Below are 12,085 nucleotides of genomic sequence, written 5' to 3' on the forward strand. Positions count from 1 at the left end.
AATGGGCTTTAAGTGAAGTATGGAAAGGGAAATTAAGATTATACATTAGTAAGAATACTTTTAAATGGCAGTCTTAACAGAACACTAAAATAGCCTGCCAAGAAGGACTATGCAGTGTGCATTGCTGGAGATGTGTTAGATGTATGGGGCAGGACAGGCAGTCTGAAGTCTCTTCCTGCCCCTTTCTATCACCATACCCATTTCTAGCAGTGAGATATTGTTCACCCCACATCCCAGTGCTGAGTTCTCCTTCTCTCAGGCTCCACAGTGTAAAACATCCTGGTCTCCATAGGAGTTCTTAATATAGATGATAGAATGGCTTAGGTTGGGAGGGACCCCAATGCCCACAGCCCCATCCCTGCTGTGGGCTGGGTGCCCCCCAGCTCAGGCTGCCCAGGGCCCATCCACAGCCTCAGGCACCTCCAGGGATGGGACACCACAGCTCTGGGCAGTGCCAGGGCCTCATTGCCCTCATGGTGAAGAATTTCCTCCTCACATCTGACTAAATCTCCCTCTCCCAGGAATCTGTTTCCAGGGTGCCAGCCCCATCTTCAACCCCAGTCAGCTTTCCAACCAGTGCATGCAACCAACAGCAGGGACTGGGAGGTGGCTGCAGGAGATGGACCAAGGGATGGGTGTTTCTTTGCAAACATTTGCAATAGGCCAGATGTGATCTGGTGGGGCAGCAGCACTGTCCCCAGGTGCCATAGCACGACAAGGAACAAGAACAAGGAGCTCAGGGATGGAGCTGGAGCTGCCCTGTGGGAGAAAGATGTGGTGCAGAGCAAACACAGCAAGAATTCTTTTAGCCGTCACTTTTTTCAGATTAAAACTGCAGGTTCAGATGCATCAAAATGCTTTGAAAACATAATACTATCTTCTCTGAAACTTCTGCCTGGGAGGAAAGGGCAAAAGAAAAAACAGCAATCATCTGGGAAAAAGGAAAATGATTTGGTTTCTCATTTATTGAATGAAATAACTTTGGGGTATTTGGTTTTGGTTGGGTTTTTGTTTTACTTGTTTTGTTTTGTTGTTCATTTCAAACAAATGTGAGCTTTGGTATTCTTCAGATTTATTTTAAACAAATTGCCTTTGATTGCTGCTTGTTGTTTTAGCTCCTTAGGAAAATACCAAACATAAGAAGCACATTGCTAAATTAGGTGTTCCATTTAACCCAGCCGGGGGGAGCCCACAGGCTTTTTAAAAGCAGCTCTGTTTAGGCATACAGCCTACACAGCTCTGGGGAAACACGACTCAAGTTTGCAGGGGATGTGCATGGCCCCAGTTCAAAACAGCACATTATCCTCCTTCCAGTTCATTACGCTCCTTCAGATCCTTAAGGAGGAAGTTTTTCAGCCAGAGGGTGGTGAGGCACTGGAACAGGTTGCCCAAGGAGGCTGTGGATGCCCCATCCCTGCAGGCATTCAAGGCCAGGCTGGATGTGGCTCTGGGCAGCCTGGGCTGCTGGTTGGCGACCTGCACATAGCAGGGGGTTGGAACTGGATGCATTGTGCTCCTTTGCAACCCAGGCCATTCTGTGATTCTATGATTCTATGAAAATAACCTGGCAAACTGTTTGCTATCCACATCCCCTGCTCACACCAGTTTGATCTGATCCACATCCTACCTGCTCTGTGGAGGCAGCACTCAGCAAGCAATGTGCTGACAGCACTTCAAACTCCACCACTTCATCAGGAAACATTTAATCCCCTTTGGGCTGGAGCTACACAATCCCATCCCGTCAGCTCTTAGTTCAGTTTCGACGGCTATGCTCGTTAAGGCAGAGGCTGGGTGGCTGAGTGCATCCTGCCCATGGTGAGCATTGCACAGACAGAATAGGAAGAGGAGTTTTTGCTTCATCTACTTCTATTCTTGGAAAACTTCATTCAGTATTTTTGCTTTAGTGGAGTAAAATAAGGAAAAGCAGTAGTGGGGGAGGAAGGTAGCTTCTTGCTCTGTCCTGGCTACAGCACTCTAACTCTCCAAATCTCCATGTATCCCTTTTTTTTAATATATCAGAGAATTTTCCTGTTAAAGAGCTTTGGGCTTTCAGTCTGATTTCAGATACGTACCATTGGAAAATAAGCCCTGTTCATCCTTTTCCCCTGCCAATCTCCACTACTGAGCTGCTGCAGGAATACCCAGAGTCTGAAGTCACTGCTAGGGCTCCCCATTGGAAGGTACCTCCATCCCAAGCTCGCAGCCCACATAGCATGGATTTGGGAAGGGGAATGTATTGTATTCAGTGAAGTCTATAAGCAAGAGGAAAACAGCAAAGCAGGGGTCTCTTCCTCCTTTTTTTTTTTTCTTTTCAGCTTTCCAGTAGGGAAAGAGCAAGGAAAAATCATAAAACACGGTGGAAAAGCAAAGGTGTTGCAATCCTCATTGCCTCATATTCTCCCTTTTTGAGGCCAGGAGATTTTTCAGTCCCCTCCTTTTGTCCTAAAGCAAAAAAACTGAGCAGAATAAATGAAAGAGGGAAAAAGAAAACAAAATGAGAGAGATGTCCTAAAACAGAACCTGTCGTTGCCATCATTCTTAGAAGTGGAAACGATGCTGTGTACACCAGTACAAGGTGAGACAGTTCACATTTTGTCTTTGATGTTTCTGTTCCAAACTTTAGCTCTGAGATTGAAAGCCTTGACTACAAATGCCTTGCTCAGCACACTCCAAAGAGGAAATTCTGATGAACTTTGGAGGATTTGGGTATTACAGGTATGCGCTCATAAATATTTCTCTCTCAGTATAAGTTTTTTTTTTCCTTCTAAAAGCCATTTTGGTCCCTGATAATGGCAGCTAAGTACAACTCCAGCTGCTCCCACCCTGAGAACGGAGGCATCAAAGCGGAGGAGAGGACCACTCCTGCAGTCGTGCTGGGAAGCACGAGGCGTTCACAAGAAATGTATTTCTATTATCAGCCAAACAAGGTATCAGCCTGGGTGAACTGAAGAAATACCTTTTTCTTTTCCCATTTTGTGAATGTGAAGTGGGGCCAGGGAGTCACAGCACGTCCCCAAGGCAGCTGCCTGGTGCTGCTCCATGCACCAGCATTAAATACAGATGTAGCCATCCCCAAAAGAGACAAGCTTTCTCTCCCTCTACCTCAGCACACTCTGTATACCTTTTCCTCACCAAAATAACAAAAAAAGCAGCACAGAGTGAGAATATAGATGATGCCTTGATATATAAGCTGTTTACACAGAGCAGCTCTTTTAATTAAAAGGGACTGCTTGCTTTAAGCACGTTATTTTAATAGGTTTGCTCAAGGTGTGGGGTGCTGAGAAATACTGCACGTTCCCATTGCATTGGCAGAAAATAAATTGATTTTATTTGTTCTTCTCTTAAATGAAACATAATTGAAGAGTGGGAATGTTCCCAGTCAAGGAGAAAAAAAAATGTTCAATTAAAAAACAATCTACTTTATTAAGTTAAAATTCAATTTCAGGTTTTCATTACATGCAGCTGCATTGAAGTACAATGCTGATAGTTTACATCTGCCCTGAGATATTTGGATGCTATATTGCTTTCATAAATGTAAATTCCTTAGATTTTGGAATTAAAAGGGCAGGCTTTGAAGTGTAATATTATTGCCTAATCCATTCTGCTCTGTAACCTCTATTGGCAATTAATGACCTGAAATACAAAAGCAAAGCGATGAGCCTGTAATGAATTACACCCTGTGATGACACTTTCATTATGGAGAACACTACGTGTATTTACTGCAGACCTTTTACGTTTGTTGGTAGTTGGCATTTCATCACATTAAGTTTAAACAGTACACGAGGCTGTATGGTACATTGATTTCCTTAGGTCTTAAACCATTAAAGCTTTGTGTGTGCGTCTGTAGAACAGCTGGAAGAAGCACTGCAGAATCTTCATCATGGTGAGGAAGGTGGAGAGGAAGCTCATCCCATAGGGGAGTTTCTGGTGAGGAGGGACTGCTTTGCTGGTTGTGAGGGTGACATCAACAAAGTTCATCAACATTTCCAGAGTCTGTGAGCCCAAGGGATGCGTACATTTTGACCCCACTGCCTTGTGGAGCTCAGAGCCTAGAAGGGCTTCAAGAAGTAAAAATCTGTTGTTTCACACTCCCAGCACAGGCACGTAGCTGTCTCTTGGCTGAAATCAGTGGAGTTTGCACGCGTTTCTATGTAAGACACAAGGTAGGATTCATCCTTTTATCTGTCATCGCAAAAAAACTCCGCAGAGTGCCAGAGATACACTGCAGCCAGGGCTTGGTCAGTGGATAAAGAAAGGCAGCTTCCAAAGTCATCTCATCCCTGAGGCAGGGCAATGTTGGAAGTGGCCAGTGGAAGTGCCACCTCGTTTCTGCTGACACCAAAGCACGTGATGAAGGAGCTCACAGGAGCCAAATGTGGCCACGCGTGGGGTTGAGCGGGATGAGTTTCTCCCTCACAGAGCCTCTACATTATCCTAATCCCACACTCTACTCCAAGAAGGTACAGAAGATTAATCCCTTCCTAAGGGTCAGTTTTACACTGGACTAAGTGGATCTATCTCTGCTGAACTCTGAAGCCAAATCTTTCGAGTTCAACTGGGTGTGAAAAGATCCAGAGGAACTTTTTGGAAGACAGAGTAAGAGAGAAAAAAAAAACAGCCTTCCATTTGTAATTCTGTATTTTGTTACAGGTGGAAGTCTCTCCTCCAACCTTTCAGGAGCACGCAGTTACTTCATACCACGGCTGAAGGGTAAAAGAAGGAATTGAAGAGTGACATAATGCTAAAATGTGATTATTTTGCATTAATCCTGGCAAGGAGAGATGTTGGTAGATGCTTAAGAGCAAAGATGAAGTACTGGCAGTGATTGGGCAAGGGCAGCAAAGACTGGAGCCACCTTCAAAGCTGTGAGGTTGACCACAGCCCTTCTGGTGCTGGGGGAACATTACAGCCTGCCTCAGTGCTGACTCAGACTAAAACTTCTTAATGGAATAGAAACTCAGAGAGAGAAGCAGGACTATAAAACAAATGGAAGAGCAGACACTAACGGCAAAACAGAACTCTGTCACTGAGAGACAATGCTTCTTCAGACGGTGGATAAGCAGATATAGGCTCCTGAGGCTCCAGGTGTAAGCCAGGAGGTACTTTTTAGACAGAAAAGTGTCCCCATACCTGCTTAAAGGAAAGCTCTTCTGACCAACAGCCCATTGGAGGACACAAGTAGGACAGTCCCCATTGGGGCTGGAGCTCTAGTTTCCATTCTCTTCCACCAGAAAACCCAACACACAACTCCTTCGTCTGCCCTACCGGAGACAGAAACCTCACACAGCAGCTTTTTAAGAAGCATTACCACTAAGAAAAGGTAAAGTTGAGCATCAGATTCCTCAGACTTCTGATCTAGAGCTGGTTCTATCACTGGGCTTTCCCAAACTACAAAACACTAATTATGTGCTGGCTACAGGCTGTGGGGAAACCACCAAAGAGCCGTGAAATGAGAGCAAAAATACAGATACCAGCATCAAATACAGCTTTCAATTCAAGAAGTAATATAGCCAAGAAAAACCTGCTCAGTTTGGCCAGCTGAGAGTTGTGCTGGGGTGGGATAACAAGATAACTCTCTGAGCTTTCCCAAGGGAAGTTCTTGTGAATCATACTAAGGGAAAAACTAAGCAAAACAGCTGTGAGAACATTAGGCTGATAGGGGAAAAGCCCACTTCCTAGCAGAGATTTATTAGATTAAGGAACAGGTTCCTAAGGGAGGTAATCACAGCACCATTGTATGGGATATTTTAAGCTCTGCTGCAGGAAGAAGAAGCAGCATTGAGAAATGCAGAGCTAAAGAAAAATGCAGAGCTGAAGAAACTAGGTAGGGAACAGTCTGTTTGATTAATTCTGCAGTGAAAGCCCATGAGCAGCCTGTAGCTTCCTCACACAAATTCATTATTCAAATGCATTCGAAGGACATTTCTTCCAAATCCACTGCTTCACGTGTTGGCTGTGAGCATCCTGAATGGAAGTCCTGTCTGCCCAAATTTCTCAGCAAGCAGAGGAGGAGTTCTCAGCTCTCATCCTTGGAGCTGGTAGCCCATGGCCTTGCAAGGCCACCTCAGCAGCATCCATCACCGCCAATTCGTTCCCAAATTTTGCAAGCTCTCCCACAAAGCAGCCCCAAACTCATTCCTTCCTCCATCCCATGGGAAGCTACTAATGGATTTGCCCCCAGACTCACTGCAAAGCCAAAAACCCATGCGTTGGGTTCACTGCTTCCTGACAGCAGTGCCTTTTTGGGAAGAGCTATTCGCATTAATGATTTAGTCAGCTTCGCTAAATGCATCACCTTCTTGACATCAGCAGCATTAGCAATTCATTGCATTTCATTTTATGCTCTGTAGGGTGAGAGAATACTGTTGTAAATTGAATTAATGCTTGGTTTTCCTTTGAAATAGTAATACCAAATAAATAATTTAGTCCATGCACAGGGGGGGGGAAAAAAAAAAAAAAGGATAATGGGAAGAAACTGAAGTCAACTCTAATATGTGTTTCCAAAAGGGGTGTACACTTCAACATTCCTAACTGTGAAAATGTTTTGTGGGCTTAATTCCATGGAAATTAAAACTTTTGTCCACAGTGGAAATGTTGTGTTAAAGATATAAAAAGTTTATGCTGTTAAAGCAATGTACCATTTAGCCTTCAGTTACAGCATTGGGAAGACAGGAATATTGCTGTGCAGTGGACTGGAGAGAAGTTGAATTAGTTCAGTCAATTAAGTCATGATTAATTTATGTTAGATCTTGTTCTCTTGAGTCTATAAAAACAAAGACTTTAGTTAACTGGCCACATTTAGTTTAATAAAAGTAAAGTCTTTAATGATGACTTCAGGAGGGGGAAAAAAAATACTGCTGACAAAATCAATGGACAGCAAGATTCCTGTTTAATTTGTGTCAATGCGAGTTAAAATAACTTCAGGGACTAATACAAAAGGGACGCTCACTTCAGATGGGGAACCAGATTCTCCAGATCTTGATTAGCACAGCTCCACTACGTGTGACACATCCCAAACACAGGAAGCTCCTGCACATGCTTTTCTTCCACCGTTTCCCTACCTTTCCTGTTGGGTTGCCTGTGCCCTGTGTTTTAGGCTGCGAAGAATGGGTTGCAGTACTAGCAAAATCACTAATGCAAGCCAGGCTGTGAGTACCATAATGATTCCTCTCTGCAACAAAGCTATGGTCATTCTGTGAATTTAATTGCTCCAAACACCAAGGAGAGCTTCTGGGAGCCAGGTACTCTGTGATGATTGCTGGAACCATGGAGATAAAGAGAAAAAACTCCATTTGTTTCTCTGTAAGCACAGAAAAGTTACATATGTTGAGATACAGGTGACAATATCAATACGGTTTTCAGCATCTCAGGTGGGGACCTGAGGACACAGAGCTGAAATCAAAGGAATTGAAGCCATACGCATGCATACCTTTAAAGTCCTCCATGGTAGGGAGGGCAGATTTCAGTTGGATGTGAGGGGGAAGTTGTTTGCTGTGAGAGTGGTGAGGTGCTGGAAGAGCTGCCCAGAGAGGCTGTGGATGCCCCGTCCATCCCTGGAGGTGTTCAAGGCCAGGTTGGATGGGGCCCTGGGCAGCCTGGGCTGCTGTGAGATGTGGAGGTTGGTGGCCCTGCCTGTGGTGGGGGGTTGGAGCTTCGTGATCCTTGAGGTCCCTTCCAACCCAGGCCATTCTGTGATTCTGTGATGTCTGAGCAACTGGCAGCTGCACATCAGCCCTCCCATGGCTGTGACAGAGCTGTCGAATGACCTCCAGAAGAAGCCACTGCCACGAGACATTCCATCATTTGGATCATTTCTATTTAATTGGTGCCATTTTGGATCTACCTCAGAACGAGACAGCAGCACAAAGTGAAATAAACTGAGCAGTCACAAATTCACGTCTGTGCTCCACCAAGCAAGGACTCAGGGCACAGCTCAGGATTATTCATGCTGAGTTCTGTTAGGTTCTCCATTGGGGTTCTGCCTCCCTTTTGAGAGCAGATGAAATATCTGCTCACAGAGATACAAGAGGACAGAAACGCGCTCTGAGACATTTCCTCCACAAATGTTTGTGTTGTGCTTTATGGAGCCTACCCCTGTGACACAAAGCCAGCATCAACCCCAGCACCCAGCACGCTCTCTGGAACACAAGAAGTCACACTCCATCTTTGCGTCACCCCTTCTTTCTGCTCCTGGCATGGAAAATTTCCTTTGTGAAAGTGAGCCTGCAGAAAACAATACGGTAGCTTAAATTCTGTTGTTTTTCAGCAATAACTGCAACAATTTCCAATGGCCCAGCAAATCAAGCACCTTTTTTTGCATGGGATATGCAAGCACATTTGAAGTTGAAAAGGTTCCCAACGCAGCACAAGGCCTGAAGAAACATAGCAGGTTTAAGTGGCAAATTCTTGGCTGAAGGATCAGGAGAACAGCATAGCGTGCAGCAAGCTTTGGCTGCTTAACAAGAACTCAAAGGAAAACACAGGCGGGGGCTAAAATGGGAGCTGCTGGAGAGAGGGAAACCTGCCAGAGCAGAGCAAGACAGTAACGGAGTCACCGAGCTCGCAAGGTCACATCACTGAGATGAGCAGGAGGCTGGAGGGGAGCTGTGTGATGTCCCCAGTGGTGAGCTCAGGTTTGGGCTTTGCTGAGAAATGCCCACGGCCAGCTCAGCAATAGCAGTGGATTGCTTCATCCCACACCTGCATCCATCTGTCCACCTGTGGGAAGCTTTGGCCAATACACAACATCAGTGGAAACGGGGAAACATCCATCAGCAGGACCAGTCCCTAGGCTGTAGGGAGCTATTTTCTAGCCATTCCTCCTCTGTTAGCATCACATCTACTACAAATCTTGTGATTTATGCAACATGTCACACCTCCAGCTGATTCCTCACCTGCCATTTTCCTTATCACAGGGGAAGCAATAACTGTGTTGAAGTGCACCTCTACCACCTGCCTCCTATCTGTATCCCCAAGTAAAGGCCCAAAGCATCCTCCTGCTTCTCTTCCTCCTATCAGCTCAAGAAGCACTTGGCTATCAGCATTGGTGAAGCTTGAAAATGGTGTTCTCTTCTGTGCTATCTCTAATAAACCATTAGCTGGGAGGAGGTTAATGGCAAGTCACTGCAACTCCAGCACCTTCTACGGAGTCAGGGAAGAGCAAGGAGCTGGGGCTGTGCTTTCACACCCACTGCAGAACTGCTGCAGACTTGTTTGCACAGCCCCACAAATGAAAGCAGTGTCTCCAGGCAGATGAATGATGAGGGAGTGTTTTTGATAGTGCTGGGTTGATTTACAAACATGAACTTGAACAAAATTCAAAAGCAAAATAATTTCATATTCTGCCCTGCCATTAAGAGAAAAGGCTGAGTTTTCCTCCCAGGAACTACAGGCAGTGAAGGACAGTCCAAAGAGCTGAAATAAAGGCTCTGTACATCTTATTATTGTGATCCAGACTTTAAAAATCTGAATGCTTAACCGGGTTATTCTCAGAGCAAAACATTTAATTATTCAGAACCAGCAGTGAGATGACTGCTATCTGTTTCCAGTTACCCAGCCATGCAGAGCGTAAAATGTTGTGACATATCAATGAGAGATATAGCATAAGATACCAACTATGGAGAAAAGGAAGCAGCAGGAATAAGCTGGGTGATCCAAAACCAGATATTGGGACCTCACAGAGCCACAAGCCCAAGCTTAGCCCTCCAGGTACCAACCAGTCATTTCTGGCACTGCTGCTCATTTGTGAACAAAACATATTTACATGCTCTGCACTAAAATCAATACTTCCCACCTGAACCCACACAGCAGAATCTGTTTTTGTGAGTAATTGCAAAGAAACTCTAGCTAAAAAAAATAAAATATAAATAAAATGGTGTTTTCTTCCCAAACTCACAGCACAATTCATCCCTATGTGATTGCACACTAGTAATAAGGATTTACGAAGAAACATCAACATACAGTGACTGCTTTCTCCTCCTTAGCCTCCTGCATCACTCCTTCCTCGTTAAGAAAAAATTCCCCTTTCCAAGGGCAGTATCTGAAATGCAGACTCAGCTGTGTTCTGGCCCACCTTGAGCTCCTCCACACCATCCCACATTCAGATGGAGCTCTCAGAGCTCCATGGAGTCTGAACAGCAGGTGCTGCTGCCTCTGAGAAATTCAGATCTACTCTTTCTAGGGTAGTTTGGTTTAAAATATCCCTTTGCTTTCTTAGAACATCAGCACTTTTCATTTTCATTGCAGGAATGCTTTCCACCCCAAAGAACTGGGGCAGAAGGAGAATATGCTTGACGCTGCATAAAATAAACCAAGAAGTTCGTTTCTTCTCCAAATATTCTGCATCAGGATAAGCAAGAAAGGATTTCACTCCCGTTTTATGCTTCCTTTCATTACAGGGCAATTGCACACCCTTATTCATACTCTCCTACTGCACACACCTCCTCTCTACCCAAAACACACAAAGCAGCAATACTGAAGAACAATAAATGTTTGGACTCAATGACACCTAGGAGTCCCTCTCAACTCAGGCTATTCTATGATTCTATAAGACTTAAAAGTCCAGCGTCCACGGGAGTTGTTATTAAGCAGTAATGCACATATCTAAACCCAAAACACAACAATGGCCCCAAGGGCTTGCAGAGATCCCAATTCTCCACCATTGCAAAAGATCACAATGGCACTGTGGGGTGGCACACACAGTGGGTCAGAGACCCTGATGTCAACTGACTTCCTTTGTAGGAAGGCAGCTATGCTCGCACCAAAGTTTGCAGTAAGTTTTTTCCTCTCTTTCCTTTCTTCTTTGCCTCTCAGTCCAAAATCCATGGAATCATGGGATGGGCTTGAGTTGGAAGGGACCTCATGGACCATCAAGCTCCAACCCCTCCTGCTTTAGGACCCAGAATAAAAAATAACTGGTTTTGAACCAAAACGTCTTGCAGGCATACATGCCTCAGTGCCACCACTGCAACAAATGATAAGCATTTTCTGAAACACCTCACTGCTCACACAGTCCCATCTGTTTGTACCACCACACCAGTGGGATGCTCTACGCCAAGACCAGTCTTGGTCAGATCCAGGACATGAGTCACCTAACCCAAAGCTCTGGCCCTGAAAACAGGGTAATGAAACAGATTTATGAAGGACTGGATGAGATAGGGCAGGTACAGAGTATTCCTGCTTCTGGCCAGCTCTTCTCAAAATATTCAATCAATATCCTCTAGAATACATCTTTGAGGACCATAATATTGCCTATGTCTTTTTGTCTTCACTTACTCAAAAATAAACTTGCAGAAGATTCTGCTCATTATCCAGCGTCAGCCTTCACCACCAAGAACACAGTCAGATTATTTCACATCACCCCCCTCTTCATTCCTCTGCTCTCTATGCTCGGTTTGGTCACACCAACCTGTTCCTCCTCACACAAGTTGTGATCTCTGAGAGGCCACAGTGCACATGAAACAGTAAAAAAGGCAAAGAGAAGGCACCACTCAGGCCTCATGCTTTCTCTGATCAGCAAGTACCCAAGAACATAGAGCTACAGCTGGAGGTCCCACTAAGGATTCACCTCCTTGGTCCACCTGTGGTGCTCCTCCAGATCCACCTCCCCTCATCCTGAGGAAATGGCCACTTCTGAGATCTGCTTCATTGAAGCTTCATCCACATCTGCCATTTGCTGATCTACATTAGATGCCCAAGATGAATCCTTGCCTCTTAACAACACAGGAGGCTCATACATCCCACATCAACAAGCCATGGACCAGTCTGACTATGCACTGCCACAAGGACAACCTCCTTCCTCCCAGCTTTGTTTCTATGTCAGATCCTAAGGGATGCAGCACACAGGAGGGTTGGTGGGGATTACAGTGTGAAGCTTAAGCATTTATGCCCTACTTCTGGAGGTGCCCAAGGCCAGGCTGGATGGGGCCCTGGGCAGCATGAGCTGATAGGAGGCAACCAGCCCATAAGCAGGGGTTGGAACTGGATGGGCTTTAAGGTCCCTTCCAATCTAGGCCATCCTACGACTTACGTGTCTGAATTTTTTTCTTTTCCTTATAAATGGCTGAGAGCAATTAGTAAAATCCAG

The sequence above is a fragment of the Meleagris gallopavo genome, chromosome 5 (genome assembly GCF_905368555.1).
Source record: "Meleagris gallopavo chromosome 5, MGAL_WU_HG_1.1, whole genome shotgun sequence".
NCBI lineage: Eukaryota > Metazoa > Chordata > Aves > Galliformes > Phasianidae > Meleagris > Meleagris gallopavo.